This window comes from Nicotiana sylvestris, chromosome 12 (assembly GCF_000393655.2).
Source record: "Nicotiana sylvestris chromosome 12, ASM39365v2, whole genome shotgun sequence".
Lineage (NCBI taxonomy): Eukaryota > Viridiplantae > Streptophyta > Magnoliopsida > Solanales > Solanaceae > Nicotiana > Nicotiana sylvestris.
The window spans coordinates 41,313,352-41,329,517 of NC_091068.1; positions in this window are offsets into that span (position 1 = coordinate 41,313,352).

Here is a 16,166-nt window from a genome sequence, read left to right on the forward strand (position 1 = left end):
ACATCAAAGAAGGAAGCTTCCTCCTAGCACCCACACCAACTCTTTCCACCAACTCTTCCAATTGGCATGCCATTGTTGACTAAACATAAACCAACACCTTCAGTTATTCGGGCCTCGGACCGACCAAGGAGGGGCCTCAAAGTCGATGCTTGGGCTCGGGCTTGAGCTATCAGGGATAATTGGGTAGGAGCTAACAGTTAGGATATGATTAAGGGATGCTCTTTATAACCAATGACAAGCAATAAATGGAGAGCAAATGTGCAGGCAATAAATGTGAGAAATAATACCGAGGGAATATGGTAGAGAGAAAAGAAAGAGTTCTTGTATATTTCATGTAGAATAGTTAGAGCAATAGAGTTTACAAAGTGCCAAGGATCCCCCTTATATAGTAGGGGATATCCCAACATAGTACAAGATACATTAATGATAAAGAAAGCGGGATGAGACAGTTGACTAGCTTCATAATGCGGGTGCAGACCAGCTTTAGACTATCCTGATAGACTTAACCAGTCCCGACTGCATTCTTGGGGACTCCCCATGCCCATTGGGGTCTCGGCCAACATTATCCCCAGGCCGGGTGTCGATAGATATCGAGGGGGAGGGTACTCGTTACATGATCTCGAGCCTCCAAGGTGACCTCCCAAAATGCCTTATTAATGAGAAATTGTTTCCCCCGATTTCACCGTATACACAAGGCATGAACGATACTTGTACCAAGTAACCTATATGTAAGACCTCAAATAAGGCATGTTCAAATTAATAAGACCTTACAACAGGCATAATCCTGATCTTAAAGTTAAAGTTATATATCCGAACTTATAAGACCCCTAAAAAGGCATACCCTCGATATAGACGCCAACACTACTTCACTCGGGGAATGAGGCTCTAGAAAAACAGAATGACTCCGGTCACAAGGCTCGGGCCAAAATCACGCGACTTGGGAATGCCCGACCGTCACTACAAAATAACAGGCCTTCAATTACTTCAAAAAAACTTCGAAAAGAACCGGTTAATTAGGCTACCCTCGGCATAAGCAAAAGAGCTTTGATCATATCATCTCCAAACAACTGGCTTCGAAACAATTCAATAGTCGAGTGAAACCTCTCGAGGTGCTCAATTACCGCTACCTAATGGCTCACAATCGAGGTTCTTATCAAAGCATCAAAGAGACGAGCAACCACAAAAATTTCAAAAAGTCTTTAGCGAGGGAAAATAAAGTTTACTTAAGAGGTCATACCGAACCAATGCGGAAGAGCCACTATCACGAACTTAAAATTAAAGGTCGTACCAACCCAATGCATAAGAGTTACTTTCACCAGCCTATATTAAAAGGTCGTACTGACCCAACGCGTAAGACTAACCCAACGCGTAAGAGCCTAAGGGACAGCTTAAAACTTAATGGTCAATGAGCTCGAGTAGAAATATGGTTCGGAGACTGAGCCCAAATAGTTAACTAAAAACGCCCAAGAGCAAATGCCTAAGAGCCCATATGCCCACCTATATTAGAGGTCATACTGACCCAACGCATAAGAGCCTATGAGCCATCCCAACAAGCCTCAAGGCCAAATTACAAATCGAAAGGTTTCTTTATATATATGCATATATGAAACAATGCGAGGCTACATTTACAAAGTTCTCTAAGAACACTGTACAAAGAATCAAATAGAAAAAAGCCTAGTCTATTTTCCCCTCGGGGACTGTGGCCCCATCGGCCTCTTATACACTATCTTCGGCATCAGACAAGAGGAATTTGGCATCATATCCATCCGCCCTGGCCTGCGCTATCTCTTCCGAGAGATCGAAGCCCCTAGCAGGAATATCTTCTTTCCCACCGAGATTTACACCGGACATATTCATTACTTCTGCTCTCTCGATCGAAATCACCTCTTAACTTTGGTCAAACCTCAGCAGGGTCTTTTAAATAGACGGCCACATTCTTGTCGGCCTTAGTGCGAATTTCTTTAGCTTCAGTCCGGGCGTCCCCGACCCGACCTTCATCTCTAAAAGGTCGGACTCGAGCCTTGCAATCCTGCTTGTCTGAACTGAGCTATTTTCACGGGCGTTCCGGAGCTGCACCTCGAGTGCAGAAACCTTGGCCATAGCATTCTTCTTGGCCATAACATGGACATCTATATGAGCCCTTAGCTCGTTACACTCATGCTTGGCCTAGCCGACATCGCCCAAAGGCGTTCCAGATCCTATGTCTTACTCTGCAACTGAGTTATCAAAATATTAATCTCTAAGGATAGAAAAAGGAGCATGCACTCCCTCACAACAAAGGTTACCTATTTCTCAAGATGGCTCTCGTAGTTCAGGCTTCGATTTGCCTCGTACCAAAGGTGCCTCAATTCTTTTCCTCTTTCATCACAAAGAAGCCTGAGGGATTTCTCCCTATCCAAGGCTTTTCTTAACCGGGTTTCACAGCAGAACAACTCAGACTTGAGCTTGTCAAAGGCCTATGAAATAGAAGCTTGAAAAGAAAACAGAAACGTAAAATCAGAAGATTAACAAAGTCGACCAAAGCTCACCATAGAACAAAGCCGCTGAGCCTTCTCAAAGGTCGAGTGTGTGCATGCAGGCTTGGCCTCACTGGCCCTAGTTGAACCAATCTTGGGAGGGGGCTGGCATGGTCGATTGAGACCCCACTTGATTTAGGCAGCCCTTGGTCTCGAACACCCCTCGAAGTACCTTCGACTGGGGGCGAGGACGCAACTGAACATATGTATCCCTCGAAGTAACTTCGGTGGGAATTGAAGATGACGGCAAGAGAGGAACCACTTTTCCAAGGCTAGAAGCCTCAGATACCATAGGATCAGCAGATACATCTTCTTTGAGCTTTTGAGCAGGGCTTGCCTCGCTATGAGCACTCTCATCCTTCGAGGACCCCTTCCGTTTGTTGTCGGTCCTTGATACCAAAGCCAACGATTATTCCTTCTCCCCGAGGGGGCACAACCTCATCTCAGAAAAATCTCTAATGCTTGCGGTGACAGAGTTAGTAAACATAAAAGAAAGTAACTTTCAAAGGAATCAAGCCACACAACACGTACTGTGGTGTTTTGCCTCCCATCTACCCTTGGCCAGATCTCGCCACTTACGCTCATCGTAAGTCGAACAAGCTGCCGATTTCCGAGACCAATCTCCTAGGTCGGGAACCTCGTATGGCATCCATGGGATTGCTGCAAATAGAAAATGAAAGGAAAGCATCTTTACAGAGTCCACCTTCACCATGGGCAAAAATAATAATAATATAAGTGTACCACTAACGTGTGAAACTCCATTTCTTAGGAAATGGAAGGAACTCTGCAGGGATAATATCGACAGTCTGCACTCGGATGAAATGACTCATCCACCCTTGGTCCCCATCTTCTTAATTTCTAACAATAAAGGGCTGAGTGGATCGACATCGCAGAGTAATCAGACCTCGACGATGCAAGGGCTGGCACAGTCTAAGAAGATTACTAAGGGTGAACTCAAGCCCAGCTTTATATGCAAAATAACTTATCATCAGCACTATCCTCCAAAATAAAGGGTGAACCTATGCTAGGTTAACCCGACATCTCCTACAAAATTTGAACTTGACTCTATCAAGGGGGACCAACGTAAAGGGGTACATATACGTATTCAAAACCCCACGACATGAGCCATGATGCTCTCTTCCGGGGAAAGCACTTGCAGTACCACTTTTTCTCCCCATCCACAGTCTTTTCTAACTATCTCGATGTGCTCATCACCTATTAAGGAAATAAACCTGGATGCATGGTCCGGATGACCTTGAACATTGGGAGGTCTCTCTAACGTAAGGTCCCTCCTCATGACAAAGCACCTCGAGGGTAGCTCACTAGATACCGGTACCACAGACCAAGCGCGAAGTAGAGGCGGAACTCTCCTCTCGTTGGTGAACGGGTTTTGACGTAGCATCCATGGAAGATAAAGGCTTGGGGGAAAGCTTTTGGATGGTAAGAGAACAAGCACAGAAAGGAGCTCTATAAGAAGGATAGTTACTCAATGTAAGGGAGTCCTAAGATAAGAGATAAGCAAATGCATATATATAGAGCAAGCATCGACTGTTCGCCTATCCTAAAGGCAAATTAATTCTGACCATGTTAGAGCCATTTTTGGGGTAGTTTACCGGTGGGACCACCCTTGCCACTTCACAACTGTGGCGCATAAATGATACTATCACATAACATTCGGGGGCCATTGAGACCCCGGAGATTTTTGTTGTTACAAGCATCGATTCTAAAAGGCTATCGACCTAATCACGAGATGGTTCCAGATCTCAAGGGTCCCGACTACTCCAAATATGGGATCCAAAGAGACAACGTCAAAATTCAACAGACTTACTTTTCATAAGCATTGAGAATAAATTTGAAAACATGAAGCAGAAAATATTTCTTATATAGCCAAAAATATATTTACAAGGGGCGTCTTTGAAAGACCTTTTCCACCAAGAAGTTCATACACAAAAAAGAATGGAAGACAACGTGGGCCTATTCTTCGTCGTCACTGCTCTCCAGGTCATCTTCGGAACCCTCATCCGAAGTAGCCGAGAATGCTAATTCTTCCTCCAAGTCTCGAGCTTTCTCAATCTCAGCTAATAGATCGATGCCTATAGCACTTGATTCCTTGAAGCCTTCCCTCCTTGCCCTTGCACGAGCGTAAGTGATGGCCCTATCTAGCTTTTGCTTGGCTTTTCACCATATTTCTCGGGCTTATTCATTCGTAGTAGCGACATTCGTAAGTGATAGTGCAGCAGCCACCTTTTGGGCACTTTGAAAAAGATCCCAGGTTGATGTTAGCTTCGACCACAAAATGTCCCTCTCCGAGGCCATGGCCTCATTTTTCCCCCTCAGCTCGAGGATCTCTACATCCTTGGCTGCAGCCTCTTCTTGAAGTTGCTCCACGATGGCATCCTTTTGCCTGTCTGCAAAGATGAAACAAGTTTGTAAGCTTCAAGATACGAGAATAAAAAATGAACTCATGGATGTCATGTTACCTGCTCAGCAAGGCCAGCCCTTTCATGGCACACTCCCTTTGAACTGACATAAAGCCTGCTCAACTCTTCCTCTTTTCGGGCAGAGGAGGTCCTCCACTCTTTTAACTCCGAGGTAAGATTTTCGACCACCTTCTCACAACATGAAAGCTAGCTTTGGAGCCTAGAGAAGGCATGGTGGTACATCTTCTTAGCCTGCAACAACACAAAAAAATCAGAGAGTCGAGCACAAAGATTTAAAGAACAAGTATTATGTCGAGAGTATCACCTGCTGCTAAAGTCTCTCCTCCTCCTCGAGAGAAACGGGAGTGTTGAGATCAATATTATCGTCGATACTAGCGAGAAGGTTTTCAAGCTCATCTCCCCCTCCATGAAAGGCCCCCGCGCCAACGGTATCCTGATCCTGAGCATCCCAGCTCTCCCCCAGTAAGTGTGGAGGGCCCAAATTAAGTCCACTCAGGGCATTAATTTCCTTAAAGGCCTCATCTTGCCCGCGAGAAGATTCGAGTTTAGGCCCGTCAGAGTCACCAATAGTGGGTTCATCAGTGCAGACTATGTCATGTCCGACTTGAGACTCGGGACTGTCCTTGAGCCTTCCTCGAGGGTCTCCTCAGCGCGGTTATAGTCTAAATCGGCCACCCCTGATTTGGTGGTCTCCCGCCCGGTAGCTTGCGGAGCATCTTTGCCTCGTCTCACCCTTTGTACCAAAGGGCATGCACCATCGGCATCACCTTCATCCTCCGTACGAGTACTTGCTATAGCAGCCGAAGTTGGGACCATGGCATCTTTCTTCCTCTTCTTACCCTTGCTGGATTAGAGGTGTCCTCTTCACCAACAGGGGTTGGCCTCTTCGACACCCCAACCCCGTGGCCTGCACAAGCATGGCACATCAAAACAAAAAGATACTCATAAAGGAACTTGGTACAAGTATGGATGTATCGGGAATCACACTCAAGTAACGATCCAATGTATTTCGAGATTTTACAAATATGAGCGAGTTTATGCTAATTAGTCTCGGGTAATATATCTATATTAGCTTCTTTCGAAGACTAATAAAACTTCCTAATTGAATTATACCTAAAACAATTAAGAGATTAAGCACATCCGGATGTTGCTACAAGTAGTTCAATCCTATTCCTAGGTAGAATCTATAAAATGAGGGTAAAAGCCTCAAGTTCTTGTTAATTAATCTTTCCCAACCTCAAATAATCTTTCCCAAAATTAATTCAGAGTTAATGGACGAGTCTTAAGATTAGCTAATCCCTTTGGAAACATTAAAGAACAAGAATAATTAAAGAAATAATAACTCACTTCATAAAAAGATAAAAATCATTCAATACATAAGCACGACAAGATATTTAATCCACACTTTAATTATGAATATTCCCATTAACAAGATTCAAGTGTTGGATAAAATACTACACACTTAGATATACAATACAAAGCAAGGAAATGAAGAAATAAGTATAAATGAGTAAGAAATACTTAACCACAAGCTTCAAATCTTCAAAACCAAAGTGTGTGTGCAAACCCTAGCTTACAAAACTTGTTCTTCTCTAATGTTTGAGACTGAAAATAAGGCAAAGATATTTTACAAATGAGCTGGTTTGGGTATTAAAGGGTTTGGGGCCAAAAATGTGCAATGACATAATTGCCTTGAATTAAAGCACGATTTTTGCATTTGCGAACAAAAGTTTGCAATTGTGAACAATGACCATACTATTGACCTTTGCATTTGTGATCAAGACTTCGCATTTGCGAAAGTTGACTACCTGGGTTGACTTCGCATTTGTGAAGACTACTTGATTGGTCTTTCTTCGCAATTGCGATGGGTTACTTGCAATTCCCAACCCTGCTTTCTTCGCATTTCCCAGGATTGTGTCACACTTGCGACAACTGAGGCCCCTTTCCAGATTTTCTTCTTTTTAGCTTCTTTTTGACTATTTTCACTTGGTTTCTTCAATATCACTTCTAAATCACATAGAAGTTGTAATATAGAAGTAAATGGCATTAAACACATGATTTTATCACTCAAACATAGCAAAAATGCAGGCTTAAAGACAAGATATGTTGGTAAAATACCAACTTATCAAACCCCCAAACTTAAACTATTGCTTGTCCTCAAGCAATGAAAGCGAAAAAATCTCCTCCCAAGTATTTAACTCAACATTGCATCCTTATCATGCCAAGCCAAAAAGGTCTACTATAAGCACAAACACATGACTTTGATTGGTACCAACACTTAATCCAATGCATATGAATTACCGAACACTTCTCATGAACTTCATTACATTTCAAGTGCTCAAACAATATGCAAATCAAAGTAGCAAATCAAGTCATAACATTAAAGCTTCAAAATGTTCCTCTCTATCAAAATTATCTTCCCTCGTTCATTCCTTTCAATTGGAAATGAATTTAATTCACAACTCAAATCTCATGTGCCCTCACACATTAGAGAGAATCCCACACTCATAATTTGCAATTCAAAACATAAATGGGATTTCAAATTGGAAAGAATAAGCTCTCACTCTCCCAAAGATATTCAGATGCATAAAAGTAGGGCCATAGGCTTGTCCTTATTTTAATTCGCCGCCTATTCAAGAACATTCGGTTGGAGGTCCCAAAAGGAATTTTTGAGCTTGTAATGTATGTTTAGGGAAGGATTGGAGCACTTAGGATACAGGTGACGCACCCTCCTTGAACACTACTCACATTATTTTTTTTTTGCACTTTGCTTCTTTTTTTAAACCACATAGCCTTTATTGACATCTAGTTATCAACATAGAGCCACCTTAAAGCACCTCTCTTATTTTCTCAAGAATCCATATTATATATCTACTTAAGATTTTTTTATAGCTATTTTCTTTTAGAGCTTGAGTAATTTCATAAGGACACTTTGATGTATATGTTTCTCCACTCAATGTACAACCTTACCGATTTTCCAACTTGATACCAACACCCCCAAACTTAGTCTTTTCGCCTCATTCTCAATATTCAAGGAGGGACGGGTGCAAAAGTGGGAATTATTTCATAAAAGGGTAAAGGTTTGTAATGAGGTGGCCAAATAAAAGGTAAAAGGCTCAAATGGGAGAAACTAGTGATTATATTTATGCAATGGAAGGCTTGAAAGGCTAAAAAGGCTTTTTCAAAGATCACAAAGAATGCCTAAGGTCATCCCTCTAACCAAACATAATTAACATTAGCATTGAAAGACCAACCAGGCAAGTTCTAGACTATAAATGATGCAAAAAAAATCAAAATAAGTCTCACCACACATGGCACATAAAACTCAAGTGGAATACAAATCCAAAATCTGATTCAAACCAATGAATCGCAAGGAAGTTTCGTGTAGCCTAAGAAGCTATTTAGTGAATCAAAGAGCCAAAAATTGAGTCTAAAAGTTATGACAATGATTTTTTACTTCAATCATTTTTTTTCCTTTTCAAGGATAAAAAGTTCATATACCGAGGTTTAAATCGTGTAGGTACCAAGCAAGTTACAACATGGCCAATGGACCCATACCCCACTCAAACCACTTATTCTTTTTAAATTAACAAAAACTATATCTAAACTACAAAACTAATTCCCAGAAGAAAGTCGCCTAGCTATCCATCATCGGGAAAATTCGAAAAAAATTTACTAACAATTACCAGATTCAAGAAGAAAATTGGCATCGTTGGAAAAAGAACCGTGGTACAAAGAAAACCAAAGATATCACCATTAAAATAAAACATACTAAAGAAAAATTATGAAGCTAATAAACATCAGGTGACTAAAACATAGTATATATAAAAACAAGAATTCAAGAAGCTAGTAAACATACTAATATAACACATCACATGAAAATACAAGAACATCAAATGAAAACAACCAAAGTACCAATCTGCCATATCCACAGTTATCCACAATTATACAAGAATAACAGTTATACAAGAAGCCACCCCCAACCAAAGATGTTGCAATGTCCCCAATGCAACTAAACATAATAGACTAAAATGGTGGAAAGTGCTCCCTGAATACTGCATCAGGTGCTCTCCTCGCTGTCTGATTCAAAGGCATCCTTCTCTCCTTCTTTCTCGAACCAATTAACTGGAGTGTCATCATCATCTACCGGCCTGGTCGATGGCATTAGGTATTGAGGCTTTAGAACTTTTCACAGCCCCTTCACACCATTCCACATGCGGGTAAATAATTTATCTTTTTGCTTCTCCCTTTTCTTCATCTTGGTGTGTGCCTTTGCTAGAGTGTCATGAGAAATTCTCAACTTACCATGCGCTTTGGCCAGATCAGTGTATGCCTTCTCCAGTATCTTAAGGTGATCCCCCTGCTTCTTCTGATCATCAAGATACTTTTGAAACTCTTTCTTTGAAATGCATGCAGCGTGTCGCTCAGATGTTTCCCTAAGTCCTTGGGGAAGGAAATCTACTAGGCTGCAAATTAGCCACATTTCCTCAGTAAGCACAGCAAATGGTCCTCCTATAGAAAATGATGGTTGGCTACTATGATCAATCTGAGAGGAAGACCCCATCTTTCACTTTTTGCTCTTCATAGCGCCGATCTCTCCTCTTTTTTGCAAAAAATTTAGAGGCTTTCCCTGCTTTATCCAGTTGTCTCCCGGAGCTTCTTCCACCCCAACAAGTTGGCACAGCTCGGTGCTAAGCGTTGGTAATATCAATGATGTACTATTCTTGTAACGACCCGACCGGTCGTTTTGAGATTTGCATTTCGCTCGCCAGTTCTCAGGCATGACTAGCCCCATATGCTATATTATAACTTATGTAAATCGCTAGTTTTGGTTTTCAGGATAATCAGAATAGATTTGAAAGAACAATTCTCAGTTTGAAGCATTAAATTTAAAAGGTTTGACCAAGTTTTGACTTTTTAGTATTCGATCTCAGATTTGGATTTTTATGATTTGGTTAGCTCTGTTAGGTGATTTTGGACATGGGAGTGCATCCTAAATGTATTTTGGAGGTCCGTGGTAGATTTAGGCTTGGCAAAATTGGAAATTTGGCATTTTCCGGTTGCAGTGAAAGTTTTGATATCAGGGAAGAAATGAAATTCCAGAAATTGGAGTAGGTGCATTGTGTCATTTGTGACGTGTGTGCATTTCAGGTCATTCGGATGATGTTTGATAGACTTTTAGATTGAATTCGAAATTCAGATGTTTTGGAACTCTTATGCATGAATCCGAGGGTGATTCGATATTTTGATGTTGTTTTGAGCATTCCGAAGGTTGGAACAAGTTTTAATGATGTTATGGGATGTGTTGGCATGTTTGGTTGACGCCCTGAGGGCCTCGGGTGAGTTTCGGGGTGGTTTCAGACCATTTCTAGGCCATTTCTAGTTGCTGATTTTTGGCTTCAGTGGTGTACAGTGCGTTAGCATAGATCTGACTGCGTTTGCATAGAGAAAATTTGGAATAATAGATTTGTGCTATGCGAGTCTTCCCGCGATAGCATAGAGTAAAATCTCTGGTACGCTGACCCGACTTTTGAAACTTATATCTCACAATCTATAAAGAATTTGAAGATTATCTGAATAAATGAAAGTTGTAGCCCTTGATGTCTAGTTTTCAAAGAGTTAATAGTAATTTGGAGTTTTGTACAAAAAGTAATGACCATTATACTTGAGGCTATCCAGAAGAGTTGGGGAAGGCTATTGGAAAAATTTGTTCTATGCGATCGCGGGGAATGACCGCGATCGCATAGGGTAAATGAAGGGCTGGAAAATTTTGTACTGTGCTATTGCGTAAGTGTTTCCGCGATAGCATAGGGTAAATGCCTGGGCAGATTATAAAGTACTCTATTTCGAGGATTTCAGCCATTTTAGCATTTTTGGAGCTATGGAGCTCGGATTGAGGCGATTTTTAAAGGGATTTTCAGAGGATTGACTGGGGTAAGTGTTCTTCACTCAAAATTGTTTAAATCCCATGATTATGTCTTAATTCTTATCATTTAATTTGGGAATTGGGGGTTAAAATTGGGAAAATGGAAGAATGTTTGTAGAGTTGATTTTGGGGAATTGGATGGCCATATGATGTCGGATTTTGGTGAATTTGATATGGGTAGACTCGTGAGCGAATGAGTTTTCCAGTTTTACAATTTTTATTGGATTCTAAGACATGGGCTGAGGGGCTGGGTTTGAGCCAAATTCGGGATTTTTGAGTTACTTTCATTATTTTTGCTTGGGCTTTGTTCCTTTAGCGTATATTGATGATAATATACTGATTTTATTTAGATTTGGAGCATTTGGAGGCCTATTCGAGAGGCAAAGGACCATAGGACGGTGTGACTTTATGCTTGGGTCTCGTGTGGCGAGTCTGGATCGAGAATTGTGGTGTTATAGCGGGAAGAAGTATCAAGTTGAATATAAATCAGAAGGAACTTGGATAGATGGGATAGCTTGGTAATAGGCTGGATGGGCATGGTAAGGATATGATTAGTTCTTTGGGTGCTTACGAGGTAATGAGTTTCTATAGGTGTTTCGCGACAATGCTCTTGGGTTTTAGTGGCTTGCGTAGCTTGGTTGAGTTAGAAGGATTCAGTCCTACCAATTTGGTTTTATGCAAATGGAATTCAGAGAGTTCTTGATGGTTTCTACCACGGTTAGAGATGTATAATTTCTACGAGCATGAGGAGCATGAGATGTATTGTGATTTTCTTCTAGATGGTATCACTGGAAAGTTCTTGGCTAGTTGAGTACGTAGTTGCTTGTGGCTTGGAATGGATATTAACTTCTCATATTTATCCTAGGATTGTATGGTATATGCGATATGTTGTGTAGGATTGAGATATGCATGTGTAAGGTCACGGTTCAGTTTTGTAAGGAAGGTCACAAATTCTTAGGTAGCATGGACAATTTTAGATGACTAGATAAATGAGATCACTGATTGGTGTGGCTTGATAAGGGTATACATTTTAGAAAGGGCAATGTGTTTGAGTTGAGGATACTTCATTAGTATTGCAACACTCTCTTGTTGGATTGACTGTTGATATTCGAGTTTGCTTGGTTTCATAGAAGAATTATAGGAGTACCTCTAGTGGAATGATTGGGTATTAGAGGTGTGTTGTATATTCGGACAGTGGAGTTAGGATCGGTTATGGTGATTCGCGTGCTGTATGGATTTAGAGACTAGGAGTCCTCATAAAAAGGTTAGGTCGTGGTTGTGGACTGCGTATATCGGTCTTGTGTGGTAACTATTGGAGGTTTGGAGACCCAAGTGTATCCTAGTTGCTTAGTATGCTTGAGTTTTGTGTGATATTAGGTATGGACTGGTTGTCTCCATGTCGTGTTATTCTGGGCTATTGCTCTAGGATGGCGACGTTGGCTATGCCAGGAATGCCACAAATTGAGTGGCGAGGTTCGACGGATTATGTTACCAGTAGGGTGGTTTCATTTTTGAAGACCCAACGGATCGCTAGGAAGGGTTGCCGTTCTTATTTGGGCCTTTGTGATAGATGTCAGTACAGAGACTCCTACCATTGATTTAGTTCCGATGGTGAGGGATTTTTCGGGTGTGTTTCCTGCTACCGGACATGTCGCAAGATAGGGTTGTTGATTTCGGTATTGATTGGGTGCTGGGCACCGTATCGTATGGCATTGACGGAGTTAAAGAAGTTGAAGGAACAACTTCAGGGACTCCTTGATAAGAGGTTCATTGGTAGGCCAATGTGGATGTGTGTTTTAACTTGATTCGGCTTGGTTGACTCCGAGTTGTATTGTTGAGGGATGTGTTGATTCGATTGTTGTTGAGCTTATTAGTGGCCTGGGGAGATCTATGAGTTACCTTTTCATGTTACGAGCCGTTGGGATTTGTTAGTTATAGGCACATGTTGTGCGGTTTTATTAGGGTCTCTCAGTGGAATTCGAGCGGGAAGAGTATTGAGTATTGCTCGGCAGATGGCGTATCGTTTGTGTCCTTTCGGGTTTGATTAATGTTATGTCAATTGCTTCGCCGTGGTTATGATGATTTGCTTTGGTTCTAGACATCAAATTGCGTGTGGTTATAGATTTTGAGCATAGTGGCTTGAGGTGTTTCATGTGGACCTGTGTTTGGATATGGTCACGTATTGCAGTGAAGTTATGTAGAGGTATGACCCTTCGGGTTAGATTTGTGTGTTCTGTTTCTACGATGTATGACGGGATTTCAGCATTTTGTGTGGTGGTACTAGTGAGCTTGCGGTACAACTTTCTCATTTGAGTTATTTTTCATGATTTGAGTACGTTCGGATTGTTGCTTATTGGTGTGCGGATTGCACGAGTTGTGGCTTTAGATTGTATTGATGTATTATATCACCAGAGTAGTTGTGTTGGATTAGAGAAGATTGTTGGGATCTAGAATGAATACAAACAGATTCGGTTTCAGCGTGTTGGAAGGATAAAATCAATGGTCGGCTCAGAAATTTGCTATGGTCCTTGCCAAAGGAGAAGTGGCTTCACAAATGGTTTATCTAAGGAATAGTTATGACTTTCTACGTGTTTCATTTATCATTGGCAGTATACAGAAGTGTTGGAATGAGGCTTTATTTGATAAGAGGTTTATTATTGATATTCAGTTGTTCTGAGCAATTGTTGTGATCAGAAGTTATCGCTATGAGAGTTTGAGCTATGTGGTATATCATGAAATATCATGTAAGGCTGCTGGTATTGTTTGTTACAGTTGGTTCGGGCTTATTCATAGTATAGATGTGAGATTCTGATCTTGCAGATGATTTCAGAAATGGAAATGTGGTTTTAAGGTTTATGGGCTAGGTTGGATTGCGAAATTTCAGTTACAATGTGTTATAGGACCTATATGAGATAGGGTAATGTGGGATCACCCCCAGGTATGTGCATGGTAAGGTTACACAACGATTTGATGGGTTTCAGAACAACTATGGGCACGTTCGAGAACGAACATATGTACAAGTTGGGGAGGATGTAACGACCCGACCGGTCATTTTGAGCTTATGCATTTTGCTCGCCAGTTCTCGGGCATGACTAGCCCCGTGTGCTGTATTATTACTTATGTAATTCATCGGTTTCGGTTTTTAGGATAATCGGAATAGATTTGGAAGAACAATTCTCAGTTTGAAGCATTAAATTTAAAAGGTTTGACCAAGTTTTGACTTTTTAGTATTCAATCTCAGATTTGGATTTTTATGATTTGGTTAGCTTTGTTAGGTGATTTTGGACTTGGGATCGCATCCTAAATGTATTTTGGAGGTCCGTGGTAGATTTAGGCTTGAATTGGCAAAATTGGAAATTTGGCATTTTCCGGTTGCAGTGAAAGTTTTGATATCAGGGAAGAAATGAAATTCCAAAAATTGGAGTAGGTGCATTGTGTCATTTGTGACGTGTGTGCAAAATTTCAAGTCATTCGGATGATGTTTGATAGACTTTTAGATTGAATTCGAAATTCAGATGTTTTGGAACTCTTATGCATGAATCCGAGGGTGATTCGATATTTTGATGTTGTTTTGAGCATTCCGAAGGTTGGAACAAGTTTTAATGATGTTATGGGATGTGTTGGCATGTTTGGTTGAGGCTCTGAGGGCCTCGGGTGAGTTTCGGGGTGGTTTCAGACCATTTCTAGGCCATTTCTAGTTGCTGATTTTTGGCTTCAGTGGTGTACAGTGCGTTAGCATAGATCTGACTGCGTTTGCATAGAGAAAATTTGGAATAATAGGTTTGTGCTATGCGAGTCTTCCCGCGATAGCATAGAGTAAAATCTCTGGTACACTGACCCGACTTTTGAAACTTATATCTCACAATCTATAAAGAATTTGAAGATGATCTGAATAAATGAAAGTTGTAGCCCTTGATGTCTAGTTTTCAAAGAGTTAATAGTAATTTGGAGTTTTGTACAAAAAGTAATGACCATTATACTTGAGGCTGTCCAGAAGAGTTGGGGAAGGCTATTGGAAAAATTTGTTCTATGCGATCGCGGGGAATGACCGCGATCGCATAGGGTAAATGAAGGGCTGGAAAATTTTGTATTGTGCTATTGCGTAAGTGTTTCCGCGATAGCATAGGGTAAATGCCTGGGCAGATTATAAAGTACTCTATTTCGAGGATTTCAGCCATTTTAGCATTTTTGGAGCTATGGAGCTCGGATTGAGGCGATTTTGAAGGGATTTTCAGAGGATTGACTGGGGTAAGTGTTCTTCACTCAAAATTGTTTAAATCCCATGATTATGTCTTAATTCTTATCATTTAATTTGGGAATTGGGGGTTAAAATTGGGAAAATGGAAGAAGGTTTGTAGAGTTGATTTTGGCGAATTGGATGGCCATATGATGTTGGATTTTGGTGAATTTGATATGGGTAGACTCGTGAGCGAATGAGTTTTCCAGTTTTACAATTTTTATTGGATTCTAAGACATGGGCTGAGGGGCTGGGTTTGAGCCAAATTCGGGATTTTTGAGTTACTTTCATTATTTTTGCTTGGGCTTTGTTCCTTTAGCGTATATTGATGATAATATACTGATTTTATTTAGATTTGGAGCATTTGGAGGCCTATTCGAGAGGCAAAGGACCGTAGGACGATGTGACTTTATGCTTGGGTCTCGTGTGGCGAGTCTGGATCGAGAATTGTGGTGTTATAGCGGGAAGAAGTATCAAGTTGAATATAAATCAGAAGGAACTTGGATAGATGGGATAGCTTGGTAATAGGCTGGATGGGCATGGTAAGGATATGATTAGTTCTTTGGGCGCTTACGAGGTAATGAGTTTCTATAGGTGTTTCGTGACAATGCTCTTGGGTTTTAGTGGCTTGCGTAGCTTGGTTGAGTTAGAAGGATTCAGTCCTGCCAATTTGGTTTTATGCAAATGGAATTCAGAGAGTTCTTGATGGTTTCTACCACGGTTAGAGATGTATAATTTCTACGAGCATGAGGAGCATGAGATGTATTGTGATTTTCTTCTAGATGGTATCACTGGAAAGTTCTTGGCTAGTTGAGTACGTAGTTGCTTGTGTCTTGGAATGGATATTAACTTCTCATATTTATCCTAGGATTGTATGGTATATGCGATATGTTGTGTAGGATTGAGATATGCATGTGTAAGGTCACGGTTCAGTTTTGTAAGGAAGGTCACAAATTCTTAGGTAGCATGGACAATTTCAGATGACTAGATAAATGAGATCACTGATTGGTGTGGCTTGATAAGGGTATACATTTTAGAAAGGGCAA